The sequence below is a fragment of the Lithobates pipiens genome, unplaced genomic scaffold (assembly GCF_037356315.1).
Source record: "Lithobates pipiens isolate NorthernLeopardFrog02 unplaced genomic scaffold, aLitPip1_a1.2 Scaffold_30, whole genome shotgun sequence".
NCBI lineage: Eukaryota > Metazoa > Chordata > Amphibia > Anura > Ranidae > Lithobates > Lithobates pipiens.
The window spans coordinates 133,155,991-133,165,987 of NW_027507791.1; positions in this window are offsets into that span (position 1 = coordinate 133,155,991).

The window sequence follows — 9,997 nt, forward strand, 5'->3', positions numbered from 1 at the left end:
CCACGATTGGGATCTCTGTGGCCGTATTTGGTATAATATATATATATATATATATATATATATATCACAGAATGATACCCTCAGAGCTTGCCTCAGCAATTACCACTACCTTATTCCTGTTGTCACTGGCTCTTTTAGCCAAATTCTGCCATATTTTAGTTTTCTGTACATTTTCCCTGTTGAGGATTTTGAGGTAGTCACAGATCCCCTGCAAACTGTGTATTGAAACGCTCTCCCAGTTTCTTTCACAAGTACCACATGGGAGAGCACTTAAGGCTGATATACATGACTCGAATATCATACGGTATTGGCCGGTCCAACAGAAACTGGCCGACATTTGGCCAGTGTGTACAGCAGCCTGTCCAATGAAAGAGCCAGCAGCCAATTAGGCATGTCCCCTTGTCAGAACACAATAGTTTAGTGGGGATATAGCTGAGAACATCATAGTTACTACAGTGAGCTCCTCCACAACCTGATGGGTTGAACAAAAAAAAGAATGGTGTATACCAGGCTTTAGTGTTTTATTCTATCAACCAGCAATAAATGAACATTTCCTGAGGAGGTTTCTAAAGGCATAGGGAAAAACTCATTAACACATTCTATTTCTAAGTACTATCTTGTTTTTTTTTTTTTTCCTGCATGGATTTTTACTTTATTTGACCCTAATGGATGAAGATGCTCCTATACCGAATAATAAATGGAGCCTGTTTTAGCCTTTCTCAGTCAGTATACAATACAGATGTAACTCTGTTACGAACCTAAAGGTTTCAGCATATGACATCACCCTTGTCAGGGCACTGAGGGCAGAGGAAGGGAGTAAGCCAAGTACATAATCAAATATATATATATTTTTTTTCTTACAGGTAGATTTTTCAACTAAGCTGACCATGTATTTTACTGAAGGTCCATGTTAAAGAGTGTTCGTTGTTGTACAAAGCTCAAAACACACCCATCAGACTTTGCTTTATCTGAAATTGTTGCAGCTTTTGGTGTTGAGCTCTATACATATACCCTGTAGTACAAACCTGTACCAAAGTATGGAGGCAGCCATTGCTGACCTGAGTGTTCTGTGACTGGTATGCTGACCCAACAGCTTCATTATTTTCCGAGTCTTAAACTTAGAGCAAGTATGTCGATTAACATGTCTACCTATTATGACAGCTACCCAAATGAAAAATAGCTCTGCAAATGGCAGCCTCCATCAATCTCCTGGTACAGTTTACCTAAAAAGACATTCCATGCATACCAAAAGCTAAACTAGTGAATGTTTATGTTGGATGTAAGTTAAATTCTATCACAGAAAACTATTGACTTTCTGTACTGTTTATTGTACATCAGTCCACTGGCCTGTATCTTTTTTTTTTTTTTTTTTTTTTTTTTTTAATCGGGTCTTGCCCATAAAGCCTTTGTATGATTAGGCTGAGTTTTTGTTTTCTGTTGCAAAAAGATTAACTGCTCTTAATTTTACAGAGGATTTGGTAAATTTCATGTTGGTGTAGCAAGATGCGCCACCAACTGTTCATAAGAGAAGCTACAAGCTGTAGGGTTTACATTTTGCAGTATGGGGATGTTTACTTTAGAATACAGGTAGCAGTGATGTCATATCGGTATTTTAAAAACTAAACCACATTTCCTTCAGTTTTATGTAGAGCTTGATTAGGGAGACTGGTGCAGGTATCTCTATCTGCCTATAGAGCTGACCACGAGTACTTGTTTCTGTGAAATTCCTCAGTCTTCTTTCCCTCCCTCTTGCTTCTACTATCTCTGTACCTGTGAAATCAGTGGAGCTGATGTACAGGTTTGACAGGCAAAGGAAGAAATTCTGTAGAGGATCTCCACATCACGTTCCATAATCACTCTCTACCCCAAAAAAGAGTGGTGATTTCTGGCCTTGTTGCTTTCAAACTATTTCCAGACTATGAAATCGGTGTAAGTTTAAGGAACAGTCTCGTATGCCTCGAGCCAGTTTTTTACATTGACATTACATTTGCGTTTTTTTTTTTTTTTTTGCATTCAAGGAAGAACATTACAGCCTATTTTATGCTGAAATAAACAGTTTTTGAATCCACGCTAAGTTTTCATAACTGGCTTGGAAAAACAGCTCTAAAGCCCCTTTCACACTAAGGCGGTTTTCAGGCGCTACAGCGCTAAAAGTAGCGCCTGTGTAGCGCCTGAAAAAAACCGGCCCCTTTCACTCAAGTGTGAAAGCCGTAGCGGTGCGCATCTTTGGAGCAGTGAAGGAGCGGTGTATTCACCGCTCCTAAAACGCTCCTACCCATTGAAATCAATGGGGCAGCGCGGCTATACCGCTGGCAAAGCGCCGCTGAAGCAGCGCTTTGTGGGTGGTTTTAACCCTTTTTCGGCCGCTAGCGGGGGTTAAAACTGCCCCGCTAGCGGCTGCATACCGCCGCTAAAACTATGGTAAAGCACCGCTTTACCGCCGATGCCCGCACCGCCCCAGTGTGAAAGGAGGGCGATTTTGTGAAGTCTGTATATTGCTTCATTTCAGTAATTTTTTATCTCTGCATTGTTTCAGCTTTTTTATTAGATCTTTCCTAGATTTTACTTTTCATCCCATCAAATGGTCAGAATGTTTTCAAATTGTGAACTTGCACAGGTGTGCATTTCATTTTTTTTACAGAACAGCGAGTTCTTGTTGGATTGGGGAAGGCTAAAAAAATATGAAACATGTTTTGTTTAGGTTGTAAATCTGCAAAACCTTAAGACCTGCAGTGAAAGTATCAGTATAGAAAGTGTTGATATTTTCTAACTCTGGGCTTACAACACTAAAATGTTTTTGGTTGGGGCACTTTATTACATAGTAGGTGAGGTTGAAAAAAGACACAAGTCCATTAAGTCCAACCTATGTGTGTGATTTATATATCAGTTATTACGGCACTAAATTGCCCTATGTACTACAATCTTAAAGGGTTCCATAAGACATTAAATGCAGTACATATTATTGTTTTCCATCTCCAAAAACAGCACTTGATGGGTTTGTCCCACTAATGTAGGAAAAATTGTTTACTTGCTTTCATTAGCTTAATTTAAACAAAATATGTGTAAACATTTTTTTTCTGTTGGTAATATGTGTTAAGTGTAATAATACATGGCTACTTAGGCAACACTTTTTTTTTTTTTTTTTGAATGGTGCATAAGCCATTTCAACGTAATCATTGTTCAAACTTAGCCCATGTTGTGATGGTTTTTATTAACCAAAAAAAATAAAATGTAGGTTGGGATGAAATCTGCTTGATCAAGTAGAAGTACACCCATAGTTTTGAATAGGTGAGTCAGGTGTGTAAAATATTACCCTCATCTCCTTGCTACTGTGACCTGTTTCAAGGTTATTTTATGAGCTCCTCAGCCTCCAAGCCTTCTTTAAAGCCAAGTGCATTCAGTTTGAAGCGAATTGTGTACGCAGCCAATTCTTGTAACTCCTGGAGGATCCATTAGAATGATTTATAGCATTTAATATAAAAAAGAAAATGCTTTTTGCAGCTGGAATATAGAATTATTTTTATACCAGTCAGTTATACCAGTTGTGTAATTATATTACAAAGAATCCATCTGGGGAGCTGGACTCATCGATTGGACTTTGATGAACACCACAGTGGTGTAAATTCTAGTGGGCATTTCTGGGGTCCATGAGATGTACAAAGCCAACTATTATGTGTAGGTAGAATGGATGTTAAAACTGCTGTCCCAAAAAGTATACTCCAAAAAGCAGATGTTTCGGCGAAGAATAATCCACATACTTCACCCAGTGTCCCCCATCTCCCACCTTGCTCACTGTTCGTGTGGCTGAACACTGCTCCAGTAAAGAGAAAACATCTTTTTAGAAGCCCTTTGTTATGGGAGTGTCAATCTTGTGTCCCCCCACTGCACTCTGTGGTTCCTTCTGCTAATCTCTACAGCCACTAGTTCACTGGCATGTGAAGGTCATCTGGAGCACCCACTGAGTGTAGGTGGGGGACACAGGAGATCGACCCTTCTAGAATGATCAGTTTCTTTAGGGCCATCAGGGGACAATTCCTCTTCACTGGAGCAGTGTTCAGCAGTATAAGCAGCGGGGAGAGGTAAGCATTTCTTCTTTGCAGAGATATCTGATTTTAGAAGTTTAATTTTTGAAGCAGTCACTTAGGCCTCTATCTGTATGCAGAAAGCTTTCCTATGAACATGTAATCTGAAATTTAGAATAGCATTTATTAAAGGTGAAATAAACTTCCCACCTTTTTCATTTTTGATCAGTTTTAAAGGGTAAGTTCTTTTAAAAAAAAAAAAAAATGCAGGTTTGAGGTAAAAAAAGTGCATTTATGATATTATTATTATTATTTTTTTTTTTTTTAGAAGCCCGCAAAGTATTGCACCTGCAATCAGTGGATCACAGGTGCAATGTTAGGCTCCTGCATATTCTTCCTACTGCTCTGGGCCTTTACCATTTCAGATCTGCAGGAAAAGTAAATGGACTGAGTTCACTGATCAGCATGGTCACAATCCATTGAGAACTACAAGCTGTCTGCCACGGTGCGAGACGAGACTTGTAGTTTATTCATGCACAGATCTCTCTGAATAAATTACGCGGCTGTGTGTAAAAAAAAAAAAGCTCTGCACAGTCTATTTCAAAATATGACAGCTGCTGAGGAGTGGAACCCCTGCCTGATGGTATGGGGGAACTGAGGAGTTGAGGGGGGGGGGGGGGCTGCGGCATAGTAACATATTACATAATACACTCTAAATATGGGTGAAACATGTTCCTACAGCTGAACTTACTCTTTAAGCTGACACTTTTTTTCATTCAGCCAACATGAAAAAAAAAGATTCCTCAAATCCACACAAACAAGGTGACTAGAGAAGTCCATTTGTTTAAAACTAGTAACAGTCTGGTGTAATGGAGTGCCAGTGTTCTGCTTCTGCGTCATAAATGGTACTCTTGATAAATGGTTAGTTGGAGTTAGAAATGCACAGCACAAGGGCTTTAACAATCTTGGAAAATGGGCCACAGGGGTAATATGTAATATTTTCACACCGGCATGAGGTTACTTCCATTTGGAAAAATGTTATAGTATTCATTTTTTTTTAATGAAAATAAGTTCATATATTCTACAAATTGACACTTCCATCTTGCAGACAGGAGTCCACACTGTTCTTTATTCTTTGGCTAATAAAGCTATATATAAAGAGTAAGTTCCATAACTGTTGGATTGGTACTGCCTTTATAAAACCAACCTTTTAATTTTTGCAATCACCTTTTGCTGGCAGCATAACATGTGGATTAGATATTGTGACACTTTTATTGTATAGTCAATACAGATTGTCTTTATTTCCTTTAAACTATTTTTGGGGAAACCATTTTAATCATTGAACAGAATTTCTGTTGTAGACCAAATAGATTTTCCTCATGCAAATGCTGTTTCATTTATATATCAATATATCTTGTATCTGGCATCTAACATTGTGGATTCAGAAACACCACCTTTTTACAAAGTCAGTATTATAATGAAGTTTTTATTCACCTATTATAATGAGAGGAAAAAACAAAAAAAAATATATAATCTCTCACCTGTCTTTAGAGAAATATAAGTGCTGCTATTGTTGACCTCTTTTCAGAAAAATGAAAACTCTTGAGACTGATTGGAAACATTAGAACGCTATAAGGCCCAATTCCAGCTTCTGCACTTTTAAATAGTTGAATTTCTTTGACTCTTGCTGATAGAACAGACCTTACTGCAATAATAACCTTCTCCCCTGCACTGTCTTCCACCGTCTGTCCTGTTCAATAGCCTTCCTCCCCAACACTCCCTTAGTGTCCAGTGAGTCATGGTCATACTATATGTAGTTATTTGAACTATGAAAGGTGCTGTCATAATGCTGTCTGGCAAGGGCATTTCTGGTTGTGTGACTGGCTCTAATCAGTCCACCAAGAAATGCTCATTCTGGAAGATTGGCCTAGTTTCTTACACCTGCAAAACAGAAATGCATGTTTTGGGTTTGAAACCCCACAGCACCACACCATACCACACCTCAATCCTTTGTGACTGTACCAGTCAGCCCACTGGCCACTAAAGGATGGTATATTTCTACACTGGCAGCAGTCACTTGACTAACACTTTTGAGTACTTTTCTGGTACTTACCAAGTAATAGGGTTTTTATTTTATTTTTTTCCTTTAATACAAAACGTTGTAGTAGGAAAGGGATTTGTTAATTAGTTTGTAACCTGAAATTGGGCTTTACACATACAAGTTAGTTACAGGTCATTTCATATCATTCTTGGTCAATGACTGAAAATATTAGAATAGGTTCAGTAGTTGAGCAAATGGCATTTTCAGATTGGGGGGGGGGGGGGGTTGATCAGTGGTGGCAGCTTCCATGTTCTTTCTTCATGAGTTCTGGACTTGGTTCACTAACCATCCAAGATGACCTAAAGTAGTCGTTGGTGAAAGCTGAGCAACGTTAAAAAAAAAAAAAAATCACACAGCTCTGAGAATCCAGGTTTCTGGACCCTCTTAGCAGTCCGCCAATTGCAAAGTAACGGTGGTAAAGCCATTACATTTCTACTAAATCGCAAATCACAAAACCATTTAAAAATTTTTTGCTTGCATATTTAGACTGCCTCTTCACTTTGTGGCCGTAACAATCTGCGTTTTTAAAAATTACCAAGCAAAATACTTCAAATCCTCTTATCTGTTTTTTTTTTTTTCTCTGCCACACTTAACTGCATTATTAAAACCAAATGACACCCATTTCTGTTGTACTTGGACTTATGTTTATGTATAAAAGCTAAACTAATCCTATACTGTATTATACAGAGAGAATGGAATTGGGAAAATGAAATATTTACCACAACCTGTGATTTAGATAAATTGTATATACTAGGTTAAATCTTGTTTAACTGAGGTATAGAGAACTATAGCAAAAACCTAAAGATCGCTATGTAGAGAGCAGAATTTATGCATTCCATAAACCTGGAGAGACGCAATATATTTATGGTTGGTAATTTGGCCAACATACTCTACAGTTGTCTAATACAAGGTCATAATAATGGGTCTAGTATTGCTGGTCTATTTAAAATGGGCTTATGCATTATGAAGATCTTGACCCAACCAATGAATTACTCTGTAGAAAGCAGTCAATAGCATTGTGTAAAAAGACTGATGGTCAGTAACCAAATACAACCAGATAACCTTCAATATTTTACATTGTGGAATGAAAGCAATTGTGATTGGTACACTATTGCTCTTGGCATGGTATGTTTAAAGCTGAACTCCAGGCAAACCGATAATTACTCAGATGAAATGCATACAAGGGAACGGTTTTACTTGCCAAAAGATTATTATTATTATTATTATAATTTTTTTTTGGTCCATCCAGGCCTTGGATCTGCACAGAAAACAGCCCAGCCTGGCAGGAGGTGAGATCCAAATTTTCTCAGCTGTAGTTCAGTAATACTTTCAGGTCTTTATCCTTCACCACCCTGTGACTGGACAGTGAAAGGATAATACGTAGTCTGATGACCCCATTTGTGTCACTCTGCTGTCTTCTCCTATCAGTACGTTCCCTTGTACTGCAAAACAACTGAATGGCTCTGTGTTTTTTCTGCTGTACAGGGAACTGTAAGAGGCTGATGGCAATATAAATTCCAGGTAATTACAACAACAAAAAGATGTATTGGTGTATACAGAGCTGCAATCAATTTGTCTTTTATATCTGTCTGCATTTCAGCTTTAAATACAAATCATATAGATTTGCAGCCATCATAACAACCAAGAGGCTGCTGGATTTAACATTACAAAACATGAAAAGCCTGACAAATATATGTAAGCAGTCTTCAGCTCTTGTTAACTCCACCTCGGATGTATTTTAGGATTTGTTACAGTAGGCTTGAAATATATTTACTATGCATAGTCTGTTTAGAAAGATGTTAATTGCATTGGCCAGTTCTGAATTACTGCATCTATACAATGATTTTTTGCTAAGGGTGTTTTTTTTTTTTTTTTTTTTTTTCTTTTTTCTTTCCTTGTACAAATGTCACTCATGTGAACCCAATGCATGTTTTCACTGCAGAACGTACACATAAGAGTTGTTACAAGCCAATGACTGCTGAATTCGAGTTCTGTCACTCCTTCAAGCAGCATGTTGTGAATCGTTTAGATTTGTCTTAGATCAATGATTTGGTTTTTCTTGTGTTTTTTTTTTTTTTTTTTTATTTGCTTATCCAGTAAACTATTAGAACTTTTTGAAACTGAAAATGCAGTTGTTAGATTTAAAAATGGTGGGGAAATACTGAATACATGTAAAATCTATTTTAGTTGATGATTTTGTAAAATGCACTTTTTTCAGTCTCCCAGATCTGTATTTCAATGTTTACAGATGGAATGGAAAACATTCCCTATAATCTTCTGTGAAAAAATATATTAGAATTAATTCTTTAAAATAAAAAAAAAAAACATTTCATTGGTTGTATTATTCTTGGAAATGATCCTTTATATATTTTGTGTTTCGATTCTATCGAGGTTTGTACAGGTGTGAATGTTGGCTTTCTAACAATTCATATAGTTGTCAACCTCGTCAGACTGTGGCACGTTTTCCATGACTACAAAAAGAGGTTCCCTTAAAGGGACCCTGTCGCCAGACCGATCATGGCAACAAAATTCTCCCCATAAGGGGGTATATATATATATATATATATATATATATATATATATATATATATATATATATATATATATATATATATAAATTAAAAAACGCATACACACACACAAATGCAGGTACTTATTTAGCGCTGTCAATTTAGCACTTTACATATACGGGTGTATTGTACATTCACATCAGTCCCTGCCCTCAAGGATCTTATAATCTAAGGTCCCCAACTCGCATTCATACAAACACATACATATTCAATTAACTTTGGTTATTTACCTAAAGCCTCCCTTTGTGTGAACCAGCCTTTCCCCAACGAGGTTCTGTGGTATTCTGGGCACTTCTGGGTTTGTCAGGGCTGCCGTAGCATCCCGGATGGGACACCAGCGTTAGAAAGTGGAGGCAGAAAAGTGCTGAACTGTATGTTGGCACGCAGTGGGAGCTAGATTGCGTCAACCGTAATGAGCAATATTGTGGTGTTTAGTGTGCCATTCAGACCCAGGGCCTAGGGTTGGGATAATAGTTTGGGGGAGGCTTCTTCCTTTATCCTAACCAGCTCTGTCTCTGGAAAAAAAAAATCTCACCCTATAGTGCAGGTGCCAACGTGAGCTGTAAAAGTTGGACATGTGGAAAAAATGTCCGTACAGTCGAACATGAACTTCAAACTTAGCCAAGTGGAGAAATCGTACAGTACATCTGCAAATTTGAAAACTATACCTGTGTATATATAGGTGTGAGTGTGTATGTATATGTGTGTGAGAAATATAATATATATATATATATATATATATATATATATATATATATATATATATATATATATATATATATATATATATATATATATATATAATATACACACATCTCAAAACTTTGAGTGGGTTACTGCCTTTTCTTTATCCTGTTTTTTTGGCTGGAACAATGTCAGGGTGGACTCCCTGTCTTCCACCAATATCTGTTTAAAAGATGATAAAGGGATACGTTCTCCAATTACAATAGCTTTACTTTATCTTCAAATCATCGGGTATTATCAAATCATGTAAATCAGCAACAGCAGCTACTGTATATAATTATGAACATCCCTGCTCTTCCTCAGGCTGTCTGGTTTAAATGAGGGAGGTGTTTGTAGTATGTTACACATTGCCAAACACAGGTGGGTGTTGCCCCATGGGTGTATCCCATGCTTCCAAAATTGAAAGCACACAGAAAAATTATCCCCATATAAATTTCACCTATCTGTTACCACAAAGCTAATTCTTACACAATAAATCCAATCGGTAGTTTTATCAAAATGTAGCAATCTATCAAATAGGGTCATAGATAGAAAAAAAAGGAACGTGCTTACAAAAGCCA